General features: G+C 37.4%; 1 protein-coding gene and 1 long non-coding RNA gene across 2 annotated transcripts in view; one reads left to right on the top strand and one right to left on the bottom strand.

Annotated features, from left to right (window-relative positions):
• The window catches only part of snd1 (staphylococcal nuclease and tudor domain containing 1), a 176,705-nt gene that overhangs the window by 70,750 nt on the left and 88,646 nt on the right, over positions 1–17,309 (bottom strand). The window lies entirely within an intron of this gene.
• LOC309497602 overlaps positions 13,787–17,309 on the top strand; it is a 173,546-nt gene continuing 170,023 nt past the window's right edge. The window contains exon 1 of the long non-coding RNA XR_014205626.1: positions 13,787–13,853. This is a non-coding gene — a long non-coding RNA (uncharacterized lncRNA). The remainder of the gene's footprint in view (positions 13,854–17,309) is intronic.

Here is a 17,309-nt window from a genome sequence, read left to right on the forward strand (position 1 = left end):
TCTGGATATAAGCATTTATGGGGCAGAATAGCAGAATAACAGTTCTGGGGAGTCGTCCAAAATCCGTCAAGCTACACTAAACACATTTAGGGGTAGGAAATGATTTGAAACTGCATTAAGCCACAAATATTCCCAAAAGTAGCACATTCTAATCACGTCAACACACACACATCCATCCATCATAGAGACATACACAGATAGATCATGATGAAAGACATTTAAAGCCCATTCCTGGGTCAAGGTGATCCAGCCACGTAGAAAGAGACAAAGGCAGCTCTCATGGCCTTCAGTTTCTCAGAAAGAGTTATGAGTGCCTGAAAACGTTGCAAAAGTTCGGAGACATTCAGACTTCATTTGCCATGTAGCGATGTATTAGAAAGTCATGAAGTGTTATGAGGTGGATCGTTTCCAAGCATGTCTATTCACTGTGATAATGCGGACTATAAAATCAGCAAAACAAACAAATGAGTGGTGTAAAAAAAAAGAAAAAAAAGGTATCCTTAACATCAGTCTGACATTTCTCAGTGAGCACAGCTGTTATTTGTTTTTTCCTGAGTTCTTTGGAGGGAGGGGTGACTGGAAGCGGCAGGCAATCATGGGAAGCATCACCATTTATCTTGAGCTCCCATTCCCACCAACACTCAAAATGATGTGCCAACCAGTGTCACTCAAAAGGCCATTTCTGCCCATCCCACACTGACAGCCAAACGAGAATGGGACAGAACAGAGAACAAGGGATTGGGAGGAGGGTGGCTGGGGGTTGAAAATCGCATGTCATTTTTCAGCCCCCAAGGCATGGAGTGATAAGCCGAAAAGACCTGCCACAGAGACAAACACGGCACAGACAAACGTGGCCCCCAAAAAAGTACACTATCTAAGATTAAATAATTTTAAATGTCAGTCATGGCTCATTGTTTGAAAGGCATTGAACTGTGGTGCTCATGTGGGTGACGCAAGTTTGATGTAACTTACGCTCTACCGCCATTGTCTCATCTCCACTTTCTAAGAAAAAAAAAAATTAGAAAACAAATAAAAATTAAGCTACATGAAATAGACCACCCAAGAGTAAAGGGTCTGATTCAAAACTTTCAAAACTGACTTTCAGACACTGAAGCACATATCTTGTACAAAGCAATTGACCAAATTAATGAGCTGGAATATGCCAGTGAATTTCCATTTGTCTTGGAATGGCCTTTGGCCCCATGATATATTCAGGGAATCTGCTCTCCATTTTTACAACAACTCATTTGTTTTTGCATTTCCAAGAGCAAGTATAGTGTCAAAAAGAGGAGATGGTGTAGAACTACCGCAATTGAGTGCATATCATTACGTGTTTTACATCCACAGCCAGTCTAAATAGCCCAGCAAAGGCCGGTCATTACCATTCAATCGGTATTGACTCCTAAAGGACAAAAAGCTCTTAAGAGATGTTGTGTAACATTTCAAAATGTCAGTCTATTCAATTCAATACTTTGGTATTGCAGAGCTGTGAACACACTGAACTGTGAATGGTGTCTAGAGTGAGAGACGGCACAAAGGATGACCGACTGTTTCTTTACTCTCTAATCAAATATGCCTGGGATGCAGTGTACAAATGAAATTAGTGTGACTATCTCTCAGCCTGGGTGCTCTTTATGTACATATAGACCACTTGACCCAAGTTCAACTGAGATCTCTGCCTGAACCAGAAAGAAGGAAATGCCACACCTTCTCCTTTATGTAACGCTAAATATGGTGGCTGTAGCAACATAGTATTAACTAATAACAATTGTACTGAAGTTTGTTCTCAGCTAACATAAAATAATCTCAGAACATTCTACAAAGGTTTTTCATACAAACAAGGAAAAACATTCTGAAAACAAAAACATGGATGATTTGTGTAGACTTGGAATTAAGCCTTTTCCCCGTTATTATTTGATTCACAGGACCGGACACCAGTTATCTTGGCAAGAAAAATCTTTATTCTTATATGTCAGGAGAGAAACTCTGAGATGTTGTTATATTCATGCCAGGTCTATGCGTTTCCGTGTTTCTCTGCTGTAGTACAGTAAGATTGAGCTTAAATACACAACTGAGCGACTTTCGGCTTCCTTTTAAGGTAGAAAAACATTGTTTAAAGATGGAACGTATATGCTAATGGTTTAATCCACTTTCCACATTAAGAAACTATTTCTCAGTGTATATTAGTGGTATACAAATGGTACATTTGCATCAGTTGAAACATTCATTTTCTTGCAAAGAGCATATCGACTGTACACATTTGAAGTATCATCATCATTGGAACTCTCTGCTAAGTGAACATTGCATTTTACACTTTACGCAGAATATATAATCGTCCCAGCTACCCTCCTTGTGGCTAAAATATGTTCCTTAAACACATGTGTCCATGCAATCTATAGTCTAACTCGTGCATTTTAAACTTCATAAGATAATAATACTAATACAGAATAATAATACAGATACATAATATTCAGTAATGAAATTATATTCAAAGATGAAATTTTAGTCTTCAACTTGAATGTCACCAGAATTTCTTGGGGAAAAAAGGGATTATTTTCCTATCATTCCTATTAAGGTATGAAAATGTTGTCAGAACATTCTACAAAGGTTATCATGAGCAAAACATAGCTGTTTTAATAAAACATTCATAATGCTAATGCATTTTCAGAATATACGTATAAACAAAGAAAAATGATCTGAACATGTTAAACTGGGCATTTTGAATTACCCCTGGAATTCATGGGGGGGGAAAAATCCCATAAAGTTTTGAAAATGTTCTCAGAACATTGATACTGCCTCACTAATGCTAAATAAGCACAACAGTAATGTACATTTTCAATATATGATCAACGAATTGTGTCTACAGTTAAGTACCTGATTATGTTTCTAGAGCAGACCTCAAAATACTGAAGGCACATTAGAATGCAGCCAGAAATGACAAAACGACAGTCATAACAGCTACAATGTCCCAAGAACAACCTGTCAGTCATTACAAGTTTGGGCAGCAAAAAACTAAATGCAAAAATCCATGATACGGTCTAAACGATTGACTTCAATCGTGCCTCCAACAGCTTCGCTTCACAATGAGAAAGAAGCCATAGAAAGAGCGTTGAAGGAGAAACGGTTCACTCTTTTCTCTTAAATCCCCTCTATTTTTGCCCCCCTTAAGACTCCGGGAAGCACAGATGCTGCTAATCAGCCAGAAAGAGGCAGTCTGCCTGAACATAGACACATTCTGACTCTCAAATCAGGGAAAAAGGAGCAGATAAAGTCAAAGAAGGGCAGGGGAGAGAAAAGAGACAGAGATTCAATACTGCGATACAATGAAGTGTATGAAGAAGCTGAAAGAACAGGAGTCAGTTACACAGCCATACTTTCTGTTTTCCAGTAGAAAACAGGGCTTAACCAAGATTGAGTCAAAATTACTTCTAATTACTTCAAAATCTTCTAAGAAACGTGTACGGCCGCAAAGGACGGGGAAGTGCGAAACAGGAGGAGGATGAGAGAGAAAACGAGTGGGAAGGGGTCGAGTAAGGAGTCTGTTGCAAACTTAGGTCTGAGCAGACATCTAAAGCAGAAGCTGTGCTGGTGAAAAATCATCCGTGAAGTGAAGGCCCCGTCAGCATTTATGCCAGCGGCTTTGAGAGAGAGTGTGCTTATTGGTAAGCAGAAGAAGCGCTGAGTGGTTGCTGTTATGTAACATTGCGCCAACGTTATCAAGGTTTATGCAATCGCGGGTTACTGATGTGTGCTGAAGACGTGACCAACCTTTCATTGTTCATTTCCTGCAACACGCTACTTTCACAGCTGCTTTCTTTCTTCAATCACAAACCACAATAACCAAGACAACTGAAATCCAAATTTACAATCTATATAAAGAAGTGACTGAGTATGTTTACATTTCCAGTTAATTGAGATACAGCAGATGAGATACATTTTTTTTTGTGCTTCATAAAAATCACTACAGAATTGACACTGAACCTTTTATTTTTCTAGCTAGATTTCACCATCATTTTCCTAATTTGACCATAGCTTAACATGACAACATAATTTAATATTTGAAGGATTAAAAAAGTCAAATGGCATCTCTGTGTTTTAGATCATGAGTACAATACTAAGGCCAATTACAGTATAATTAATGTTCACCAAAATTTGCGAAAAGCTGGACTTGTCAGATTTCAGTCTAAAGCATTTGATTGATGTAAAAAAGGCTAATTACTACTATAGTCCAACTGAAATCAAATTTAAGCACATGTAAATGCACTAAAAGATTTATTTTAATATTAATAGGAAAAATGTTTTTGAATGTGTAGTTGCATGAAGACCCATTTCTAATTATGCAGAATAGCAGCTTCAGCCCGAAAAAGACAACCAACGTCACACTGCAAGATGTCCTAGAATTCCTTTTCAAGAATGAATTTTAACTATGTACAACAAGACCACATGCCTGCAACACATTGGTCAAGCCTTTGCCTCTGGGTTTTGATTCATTGCAAAGTATTAGTATGTTTCTGGACTAAATATAAAACTCATAGGTTTAATGCATAGACTGTAAAAGGTTTAATGTCATTAATGAGTGAAAGAAATTTGTGTTACTATAATAATTCAGCTCCTCTACTTTATCGATGGCAAAGTCATCCCTTCCATTTAAACAAATACCATTTTCATAACAGCTCCCAACATAACACAACAGTCCAAGTAACTAATACATTACAAATGTGACAAGATTAACGGGTTATAGCGATCACTAAAAGGGTAACCAAAAGAAAAACCATATATTAGTAGTATGTTATCTCACTTTTCAGACACACTTTGGGAGCCGATGCTTGAAATGGGCGGTGGAGGAGGTTTAGATGTTCAAGGATTATAATAACAATACAAATGAACAAACAAGCGAAGATGACAAGTATATTCAAGAAAAAGAACATATCTTAGTTCCGTGAAACAGCAAAAAAGCTTCTTGGATATACTAAGTGTGTTTTGGTGCTCGGCCCGATCCACTTTTCAACAGTAGCTGTGTTTCCATCCAAAGTTGCGAATTTAACTTATGCGCAAAATTGGAATATCGCATTAAACACCGCGAATAAAGCACCGTTTCCATCCAGTGAGCCAAAGAGAACAAAATCGTCACTTCCTGATAAACTGGAGCTAAATATCACTAAGAAAAATGGAAGTTGCTGCAGTAGGAGAAGCCCCAGCATATAATATTTCGAATAGGCCTATAATAAATTACTTGCGCCTCAGAGTGCGCACTGCGCAGACGAAATGCAATAAAGTTATCTTGCTTTCGGAGGCGGATGCCTGCTGTTTGGGAATGCAGTCGTGTAAGAGTTCTTAGAGGTAATTTATTCGGCAAATGTGTTTCCATTTTAGTTTATGCACATGTTTTCTTATCGGATAAAAAGTGTATCAGACTCAATTGAGCGCATAAGATTTTGATGTGCATTTTTAGAACTGATGCACATTTTGGTGTTTTTACTCAGAGTTTTTTTTTGTGTGCAATATCTCAAAATGTGCATAAAAAACAGGTGGTTGGAAACAGTGTGTTTTTCAAAAATAGCTTATCTTTAACAAAAGACAAGTCTAAATCTCAAACTATTAGATAGGGGCAAAACCAGTATTTGAAGCTGTTTTTAGACACGTAAGAAACTGATAATTACATGGCTCCCTGGATTCTGACAACTGCATAAAGACATATTATTTAAAATTTGCGATAAGAAAAGAAGCCCTGAATCTTAAGCATTAACACCCAGACAGGCTTGACAGGTAAAACGTGGGTGTTTTTTCCCTTTTCATCAGTTTGTCTCTGGCTAATTTTTAAATCTATAAGTTTGAGGAGAGGTAGCAAACTCACAAAATGTCTCTTATAGCCGTCTCTGCATATTATGCTGGGATAGGAGGTATTTTTAATATCGAAAAGTTGCAATCATCACCTGTACTCTCAGCATATTGAAGAATAGTTAAATTGATACCTCATAATTGCGCAACGTGGAATCAACTGCAACTTTGTACCTGCCACTGGTAAGACAGTGAGGTAATATGCTCTAGTTTCATGCTATTCTCTCTCAGGTCCAAAAAGGGTCTTATATAAACCTTTCAGCTGGAGGGCATAGAGCTACGCTTGTGTGGTGCATGAGGGAGAATAAGTGTGTGCGCAAGTCAGAGAGATATGAAGTGACGTAGGCCCTGTCGTCAGCAGCTTTGGGAATGATTGGAGTTTACTCTTTTACTCCCTCACTTACACACCTCTTGAAACCCCCTCCCTTTCTTCCCTCATTTCAGTGTTCCCTTTTCCTGTCTGATGTTCTGTCTGTTTCTTAGCCGAAGGTTGAAGAAGAGAGAGAACACGCACTGCCTGCAGACAAGGCTTTCACCACAGAGAGATCCAAGTTGGGATGACCTGCATTGGGACTGTGAAATTCATCTGAAAAAGGGGGAGAAAATGCAAGACCAGCAGGAAGAGGTAATGCATAATAAAATGTAATAACAATAAATTAACTTTTATTATTACTATTACTAGAAGAGAGGGCTATTTAGTTGACACCATTTAACCCAGACAATCCTACTTTCCCTTAAGTTCTTTCCCCCCTAGCTGTTTTAGTAAAAAAAATAATTTTTTATATATATTATATAAAAATATTTATTTATTTTATGAGGACTTTCTAAACAGTCACCTGACAAAACTGTGCATAGTTTTTAGTTTAAACACATTAACTCACTTTACCCTACTAACCAAATAAGACTAGAGATGACATTAATAGGAATTATGCAGGAATGTCCTGTAGTAGGGATCCCTTTAGACAAACATGATGTTGTATGACAGCACACGTGTCTGAGAGTGTGGGCCAGGGGCTCATTCGTTTCATCATAAAATATTGAAAACCATGTTGCTCCATAGCTCAGGGTGAGTGAAGCCTACGTCCCTATATGCTTGAAGAGGTGGATAAAAAACTAAAATAAAAACAGCATGCCACTCAGGGCTGGGGCATGAAGGACACTGATCTGGCTCTCAGCGAGAGCATCTCAATTTTAAAACAAGCTCCTCTTAAAAGCACTATATAATGCAGAAACCACACAAGAGCAGTGAAGAACTACATGTCAAAAAAGCCCTACTAACCAAATGTATACATCCCTAACCAACAATTGAAGCTGGTTAATTCATTAAATAAAAAAAATAAAAAAGTGTCTGTGAGCCATTAACAATAAAATCTGTTTTACATACTGTTTGCAAAAAGCAGCAAAACAACATGAGGATTTACACATCGTCATCACGCACTTGCAGCGCTTCTGTGAATGGAGAAAAAAAAAGCATATATATGCAAAATATATTTCAGATTAACAGATTAACAAAATGAAAAAACAAAACAAAAAAACTGTGCGACAAATAGTAGAAATGATATGCTTCGTTAGTTAGTTTTGGTTCCTTTTTGTGACACGCTCCACAAACAAGTTCACGGAAAGGAAACAGAGACGCAGAAAGTGGCATCCTGTTTGTTTTCTTTATTTTACAAAATGAAAATGTTTTATTTTGATTGTGAGTTTACACAAATAAAGGGAAACCCTTTACAGATTCTAATGTCTTAAAGCCCTAGCACACTGAGTCCGAAATTTGCATCAGAAATTTTCACACGTTAAAAAATAAATACGACCTCACGTTATGTTAATCACGCTTGCACACTGCCTCCGAAACTTTCGTCTGTCATCATTTTTTTGGAATCAGGTTCGATTTTCTGCGGTTTTCGCATCCGTAGCAAGCATTTTGAATGGTTTCACATTTCAGAGCCACCGAATCACGAATACGAAGTGTGCAAGGACCTTTACTCTTATCTGTATGACCATAAATGACAGAGTATTTTAAGTTATTTCTGCTGTAATAAAGAAACAATTCAAGCGATTGCACAGGCACCTCATGCACACACACACACACACACACAACACATCACTTCTATCATTGCTAACTCGACATCACAGCCGATTCATTCTCAAAATAAAATAGTCAACCAAACATATAAAAAGTTACTCTGAATAAATAGTCTGTAGTGCAATCTGTGCCATTCAGCATGAGCACCACAATTTTTGTGCATGTGAAGGATTATGTTTTACGCCGATATCGGAACGCAAATGAAGTACAAAGCCTAGTTTACATAATAGTTTAGCATCAAAATACATTGTGAATATGGTAACATTTGGATTTGTGTTGAATGAGAGGTAGGCTACATGACCCCAATGCTGGTTTCTGTTAAACGGACAGTATGGAATTTTTCGCCACTAGGGGTCGCTAACCTATTTACAATAACAAAGGCGTAGTTTGATGACGCAACATTTGCTAAGAATTATGGATCTTGTCGTCAACGTCAAGCCAACCGATCTAATAATGTTTATGGATGACTGAATACATCGATGCTTTTATCATGACTGTGATATGAAGCAGTTCGGGATTGCTAAGAGACAGGTATCAGCTCCACACGCGACGCGAGTCCCGCGGATATAAAAGGAATATTGACATTTCATTCTACCGAACTACACGCAGAATTACTAACAGGTCAGTTTATTAGACAAATTAAACTTGTGAGGTAACGCAGCGCTGTTTCACTTGGTCTAACATTACACTATCACACTAAACTGCATTTGAACGTGTTGAAATGTATGTGTTAGTTTGTCTGTATGAGACTAGCAGTAAGCTAGCTAGATCAACATTAGAATAACATACAGATCATATTCTAACATTTTATCATTGTTGAACTATATAACATTGATTAGTTTTATGTAAATGTGCTCACCTGTTTAATAAAGTAACGTTACATGTAGGAGCGGTCGAAGTCTCGGACGTGGAGCTCTCGTTTATATACAGTCTATGGGAGCTCTAGGCATCTCGAAAACACCTCGCTGATATTGATTCTCGTTTTAGTTCTCCTTTTGTATCCAAAGTCTGCTTGCCATGGTCCATAATGTTTGAACGAAACAACAACAGCGTGCAAATAGACATTGCGAACTACAAAGTTGTCCGCGTCAGTCGCTTTGGTTACTATCAGAGGGCTCTGGTTCATAGCTCTGGTTGCTATGACAATACGAGCGGAAACCAGGGACAACGCGGATATGACGCCATTGACGGCGACAAAACGGAAATAAAGAAACGGGACGTTTCTCGAATTAAATTACAAATTTCTCCTGGTTTGAAAGTTGTTGGAAACAGTCAGGATAATGTAAGTACACAACTAAAAAAAATATATAACATAGGCTAAATATAGGGATTTTTGCTATTTTTAAAGCAAACAAGTTACATATTGTGCCTTTAAATGAATTGGTTTTTGCTTGGCATGTACAGTATTTAGTGACTTATTTTTCATTCTTGTCCTGTTCTGAATCCCATTAAATTAAATGGATTTGTTGTGAAGTGAGGAGAACTAAAATAGCTATAGTATAGCTATGTACATAATGTTTATAAACATTTAGCTTTATTTACCAGTATTTTACATTAATGTAACAATAAAACGCAACTTGTAATGCAAATATATAATATTATAAAAGATACAATTGTTTTAATTTACAATTTGTTGTGCTAGACTGTTTGTATTACAGAAAAGCATGGTAAACTTCTTGAATTTTTATATTATGTGGACATATTTAATACAACATTAATAAGTTGAACAAAGGAATAAATTAAGGACAACACTATGAGCACTATGATTGGCCTTTCCCCCTGACAAATTTAATAAATTAGAACTCCATCTGTAGTCACAGGCAACTTTAATATTGTGGAGAAAAAAAAGATTTTATCAGTTTTGAAGAATTATTATTCATTTCTATCCCACTGTTTGGCAAAGATCAGCCCACGCATGGATTTTTAAATCTGTGTGCCTGGTTATCAAAAAATAAATAAATAAAACAAGCACACATGCATATATAAAGAGGATTTTAAGAATAAGGTCTATAACATATTTACTTGTATTAGCAGGGCTTTACATGGAAAAACAGGAGGGACATCAAGCCTCGCACCATGTCATCAATCTCTCACTCTCCACGTCCTCATTGTTGAAAGGTTTTGAGAACAGGGCTCAACTCTAGCCGGAGCAAAGAGTGGCCACTGTTTTGAGCTGGGCTTTGAATGTGTTCCCTACATACAGCAGGCAGTTACCTCTGGGAAATCCCATACTCCACCGCAACACAAAACACATTTAAGAAAGGTCACAACCCACAGTTTAAGGGGATTTATTCTAGAGTTTTCCATCATATTCCCCAGGACCCCTTTAGCTTTCTCCACAACCCACGGTCCCCCTCCCCTTATCTTAGCAACGGTGCAGCTGTGCTGCTACACAGAGCTGATGTTCGAAACCGTATAGGAAAACTCAGCTAGCAATAGCTAAACCTAGCATTAACATATTTTCTAATCAAATTTGGACACACTGTTAGCTTGAATGAAGGGGAAAAATTAGACCCTAGCTAAAAAACGAATTATCACTGCACATTCTAGGCAGAGGCATCTATACATCAGAAAATCAGATGCTAATATGAGGGGTGCCACTAAGTGTGAAGGAAACTTTGACTGCGGGATACACAAATAAAGCTAGCATGGCATAGCAAGTCTTTCTATGAATGACACATTTTCTCATACTGTAAAAAAAAAAAAACTCACCTTGATTTGCCTTTTCTGAGTGGATATAATTTCCCATGCATTAGATTGCCAGACTCCTATTACCTCTGCCTGTAGGCCTGTGTGCCTCTCTCTCTCTCCCTCCCTCATGTCTAGAAAAGGCTGTGGGCATATTGTTCATTTAAATCTAACAGACCTCAATCTTCCTGTAACTCTACAGCTTAATGGTGCCATTGGAATATATTAGGCTCCATTATGTACCCCAATATAAAAACCCCTGTGAAATATTATGCCAAAATCTTGTTCCTCAGAGCCTCTGAGCTTCTGGTAGCGGCGATGGTTGATATCTCGCTGACGATGAAGCCGAGATGGCCTTTTGGTGACCTCATATAAACTTTTTTTTTTTTTTTTTTGAAGACTTGACAATGAGAGTGAAATTGAATCACAATCAGTAGGTATTGAAAATAAGGTGAGAATAAAATGACATTTGCAATAAAGTTGAGATCTGGACTTGATAATGCTATTGATTTAGCACAAAGTGAATAAAATCGTTTTTTTCCTTTTCTTGCAAACTTAACATTTGGTATTCTCAAACTGAAGGTTTCTGCACTGAATACTAGAGTTGTGAATTCTCCTTATTTAAACTCGTCACCAAGGTAGCATTATCTAGCTGGCTAGCATAGAGGAGGCTGTCTCAAAATTGCATGAATGACTTGATAGCCTTAGAAGTATTATATACACAGAGCCACAAACAGACTCAGAAAGAAGCTTTTGCCTTTTACATGCTGGGTGGAATGACAGCTCAGTGGAAATGAGCACTGAGTGTTCTAGAATGCTAAGCAAGCCGGGCCACAATGCAAATCCCAATGCAAATCCCTGTCCTGTTTGAAAATTATTTTAAATGCCCTTTTAACATTCCTCAAAAGGCTGGCTTGTGAACTTTGTCATACTGTTTGTACAGCTGAGGATGGAAGGGTGTAAAGGGGAAACAAAGTTGAAGGTGACACTCCATGTAAAAAAGTTGAGAAAATATTCATTTGTTGCATTCAGAAGTAGCTATATTTCTGGGGTGCATTTGCACCCAATGAGGTGCACTTTTGGAAATTCAATTTGTCGTATTCCTGCATAATTTCTAGATTTTTCCAGTCTTCAAAACACATTTTATTCATTCCTATGCGTCAATCGTTCAGTCTAGTTTGCCTGTGTCCTTAAATGATCTTTATCTACACCACATATTGTGTTTTAAGGAACAACACAGTTTGGCACTCAATAATGACATTGTTTTACCCTTCAGTGAATCCTCCATTTCAGTGTGTATGTTAAAAAAAGGCCATTTAATATGCAGTTAAGGACTCAGGGTTTTCATCCTCCTCTACTAATGAATACTCTATATCAGGCCTGAAGAACCACCAGAGAACAAAAAAAAAAAAGAACTCAGCTGTGTATATCTCATTAAAACAAGTCAGTCAGTCATTTTGATGTGTGGCACCTTCCATATACCCACAGAAGTATGTCAGATGTCAGTTTAGATAAGTTTGGAACAAAACAAGATGCTAATCTGAAAATCTGAAAATGTCGTTATTATTGACAAAATCGGTCAAGAAAATTGCTACAGACAAGAGAAATTTAGGGACAAAATTATATTCATTTACAGCAGGGTGACTGGCCAATGCCTGCTGCTTTTAAGACTTAACCACTGCAACTGAGAATGATCATTCACAATTCAAACATGTGTACTTATCTAAAAAATTTACAAAAGAGAGTTAAGAGTTTCTCATACAAAGCTGATGTATGGTTAAGAATATTTATAGCACACAAGTCATATGGACCACTTTTTGTAGTGCTATTGCCTCCTTATTTGAAGTTTGAAAGCTTCAGTCAACCTTGCGATTTCAATCAGGACAAGTCTTCAAAATTTCTCCTTTTGTACTCTTTGAAAGAAAGTCACATGGGCTTGGAACAAAAATAGAGCGAGTAAATTACTAGAATTACAATTTTTGGGTGATCTCGACCAGTGTTTAATCTGGGCTGGAACATTCTAATACACATAGAGAGGGTTTAATGAAGGTCATTAGTTTGCAAACAATAGCCATTAAAAGAGTGCAGGAGCAGGAGGGACGACACTCTCTCCATCCCTTTGGAGTGAATTGTCTTGAGCTCAACCAATCCATCACAGGAAAAGCAATCAAGGCAAATATCATTAAACATCCACTGGCCCACAAATATTATATTACAGATGGTTAAAACAGAGTAAGGGGATTGTGAGAAGGAAAGAGACCATAGAAAAAAAAACTGAAAAAAAAACTAAAAAAAAAACTAACGGATAGAAAGTGATGAGAGAGAGGATGAAATGTGGAAAGTCATGATGATAGCAAAGTGAAATGATAGATAAAACTCAATCTTGTTGCATGTGTTTTCTAACAGCTGTTCACAGTTGGACAATATGATGTGAATGATAGTGGACAGAGAGCCCATGTTAGTGTGATGACTAATCTCTTCTAGAATGAATTCCTAGAAATTGAAATGAAAATGAAAGTCTCTGGTCACCATACCCCACTCAAGGTCAAAAGTGTTAGACGAAATTACAGTTTCCACCTGTCCTAGGCTTCAAATATTGAAAAAAGCTTGAAGTTTGTTCAACTGGTATGGGCTGCAAGGCTATTATAGGTTTGCTTTTTTATAAAATAGTTTAAATTCTAAACTAGTTTAATTCCTATAAGTTTGTTTAGTTTTAGTTAGTTTCATTAATGGTTTTGTTAGTTTTAGTTTATTATTATTTTTTTTTTACATTTCTATTTTGTTTTTTTATATATTTAGTTTCTTATATATTTAGTTTCAGTGTTGGTTTTAGTAATAATAGTTTAGCCAAGTTAACAAAACACTTCCAGTTAAGACATTTAATTTCAGCAAAGTTTAATGTTTGCAGTTTACAGTTAACTCTTGTGCAAATCTCAACTTAAAACAAATGACAAAGAACAAATGCAACTTAAAAGTAAAAATTCATACTCATTCATATTAAAGATGAAATCTTGCTAAACGTGGCGTATAAGAAAAAGAAAAAAATATGTGTATGATTATTATGATTATTCTTTTATGGTAAATCCTTTCAAACATTATTCTTGTATTGATCCATTAATGCTTTCTGTCTACTGCATCTTTTAATATCATATACTTATCCTCATAATCTATTCAGACCAGACATTTAGTTTACTTCTACTCTGACAAATGTACAACTATTTGTGGGCTAGACATTCTATTTGTTGTTTACGTTTTCTGCGTAAATGTGTGATATTTTTGTTTAGTTTCACATGAGATGTTATCTTACTTGGAATTAAGGTACAGCTATATTTGCATCTATAAGGTCTAGACATGATCGAAATACTTATTTGGCAATTTCTGCTTCTTAGGGCTGGTTCACACAGAAAGCAATTTTACTTTGAAAAAGTGCATGGTCTCGAGACGAGTCTTTTAAAAGTTGAACTTATTTTAACTTGAGTGCTCCGTTTTTAGAAAGTCGTGTTATGCACGAGACGCTGCAAAAGACGCGAGACTTGAGTGCAACAGTCATACAGTACATTGAAAAATAAAGTAGCGCAGTGGAATGGAAAACCGTGATGGAAGTGCAAGTTTCAGAGTGTCAGCCTCATATAGTTCCTATGTCAGCTTCCTCAATGCCCTGTGGACACAGCATTCATTTAATATACTGGAAAAAAGGGGCAGGTGTGGAAACAAAAAGAATGTGTTACAAGTTTCAAAGTCAGAATCAAAATATATTTGCAACAACTTTTCAATTCCAAAACGTGGTAATTCTGAATGTAGGGCCGAACAATGTGTATCCTGGATTAGAAAATGAATGTTCCATTATACCAGAGTTTTGAGTCAATTAGGCCTGAACTTGAAGAGTAAAGATTAAAAAGAAAACTTTTTCTTTCTTTTTTTAATTTTATATATAGTTTAATAATACTTATAATATTATAATAGTAATAATAACAACAACAAAAGTGTCTTTTGGGCACTTCAAACAATGAAATCAAACAATGAAAACAGTTCATACTTTTCTGTGCAACTTATTTTCAAATTGTGGGTTAAATGTAGATGATTTTTCAATAAACTATTCAATAAACTATGTAAAACCTTTTCCCAACTTCTATACACATGCTTTGAAAGACTATATGCACTGCTCTCATAGTACAGTAAGCGCAAATATCGCTGGGATGGTATTGGTCCTCTCCAGCGAATTGGACGAGGGAAGCAGGCTGACCTACATGCAGCAGACCCTATATCCCAGATAGACTGGCAAACCCTGAGGCTGCCATCATGCCCTTACTCGCCCACTTACTGACAAGACCCAACCCGTCAAACTGGGTCGCTGGTGCTGATACCGAGCAGACCTCTCCCTGCGTCCCTCAGCCTAGGGCAGGTTGAGCTGGCAAGCTGGGCCCTCTCCGCCTGCATAAGATCATTCCAGAAGGCCTGGAGTTTGAGGGGTTGGGGGTTGGGCGTCCCCACTACACGAATGGTGTTCTGGGTCAACGTCACAGAGAGAGAGAGTGGAATGGCCCAAATGATGGTGGAGGCCTGCCAACGGCCACCCAGTCTCACACTCAGAGGTGTGTAGTTCACAGACACAAACAAATATACATTACACACATTGGTCATAATTCACAAGAGGGTTAGCATGTGGGTCACGTGTGTACACATTTGAATAATGTCCCCAGACACTTTTCACTTTATGCAACCGGGTCACCAATCCCTTAATGTGTCCTACTTCATATTCAGGCATTACCACAAGCTATGGGTGTCATTCACAAAGACATTCACAAACAGTCTCACTGTCACACATACACAGTGGTGTGTCAAAATGCCAGCCATCGGTTGCCCGGGGTGCTGTGCTGTTTAACACTGCTGTTCAATTCTATGACATCTGCTGTTACAAGCGTGAGATGAAACCTTCCTGAAAGCACCTCTTTAAAGTACCTTTCACCTGCTGGCTAACTGACCAAAAGCCAACATGCCAAAGGTATGAAAGAATGATTGGCTAAAAAAAGAACTGCTTAACAGCTCTCTCCATAGAGGAAATGGTTTAAAATGGTAAGCCAATATTCTCTTCGTGAGGGGACCATCTTAGCTCCCACTGCATGACAGAGGAGATATTTTAATCTTGGAAGGGAGGATAAAAGAGAGAGGGAGAAAGTGAGAATGTGTCCTCAACACAGGCCCAGCTTTGCACAGTACAGAGACTCCCTCTACAGCATCTAGAGGAGGCTTAATCCATCTGAAGAGAGCAATAGCCTTTGGCAGCACACATGCTGAGCTGTCCAGCACCCCTCCCATGATTTCCTGTGGACTAAGAACACCGGTCGACCAGTAGCGACACTCGCTCCCACAAGGTTCAGTCATCAGAGAAGTCTCACTGACCAAGTGTAGGATCAGACCACACAAATCACTCCACCTCACCGCATCAACTCAAGAGAAGACAGACGGGGGTGAGGGGGGAATATGTTGAGGTTTGAAAGGCATTAACCCTCTGGGGACCAAAAACGCGCCCGCGCGTTTTGCTCGTTTTTTTTTTTAGCAATGAAAAATAAACACAAAATGCTCTGTTAATTTTGATCTTTCATTTTCGTGTAATACATCAATCGATCCTGTTCAGTTTCTATTTTTTTTCTGTATACTCACAATACAAATAAAGTGTTTTGCTTTTTGACAAATAAAGAAAAACTAACATGATGCTATTACTGCCTTCTCTCTGTCAGTAAACTCCCATTTGAAACGCGTTCGAAAATTATCTATAACTCCGCGAAAATTCAGTCAAACAGGCAAACAGACCCACGGGCATAAAGCTTGAGATCGCAGCTTTTAAATGAAGTAATTTATATAAAAAACAAATATTATCAGCTTCTGTAATCTGTATAAAAAGAGAGCGACTCCAGTCGAGCTCATTAGGAGCCATTCAAAAGTAATGTGACCACTCCCCGGAGAGCGCGTGCTATTCAAACGCAAATTCTGAGAACCATTTCAGTCTGTGAAACGCCCCCACATCAGCTGTAAACAAAGAGGCATAATATAGCCTACCTTATGGAGAAAATTTTCCGTGCTGATATGAGGAGCAGATCCCGCTGAGGAGTGAGGTAGGCTAAGTTATCCTTTCTCAAGTGTTAATGTGGAATAACGTTATGGAATAACGTTGTAGGCTTATGTAAACAAAAAGATGAATCGCGTTTCTATAATATGAATCGCGCGTCTATTTGTAAAGAGTGTTTAGCCTAAATATGAATCGCGCGTCTGTGTGTGAAAGAATAAACTGCTTTTACAGTTACAGTTACTGCGTTACAGTCAGGCGAAGTATGAAAGACAACATTTTGTTGACTAGATTTGGGTACAGTTTTTACTGTAGAATATACTGTCACATCAAATAAGCTTTTCTGAATATATATAAAATACTATTTTGTCAAAAATAAAGTCATAGACTAAGATGTTCCAATGTTGGCTATATTCAAACTAATGAATACATATGATAAAATGTAGGCCTATAATCTTTTTTTTTTTTTTTTTACAAAGAAAGAGTACTTTTTTGCAGAAATATTGCTGAAATTGTAATTATTGTTGTAATTGTAACCTTTTTAATAAAATAGCAAAACATATTTACAAGATAGATGTAAGCAAAATCTTAAATGGTCAATATAAGTCTTCTTCAAAATATATATTTTGTCTTTGC

The sequence above is a fragment of the Leuciscus leuciscus genome (genome assembly GCF_965113295.1).
Source record: "Leuciscus leuciscus genome assembly, chromosome: 4".
Classification (NCBI taxonomy): domain Eukaryota; kingdom Metazoa; phylum Chordata; class Actinopteri; order Cypriniformes; family Leuciscidae; genus Leuciscus; species Leuciscus leuciscus.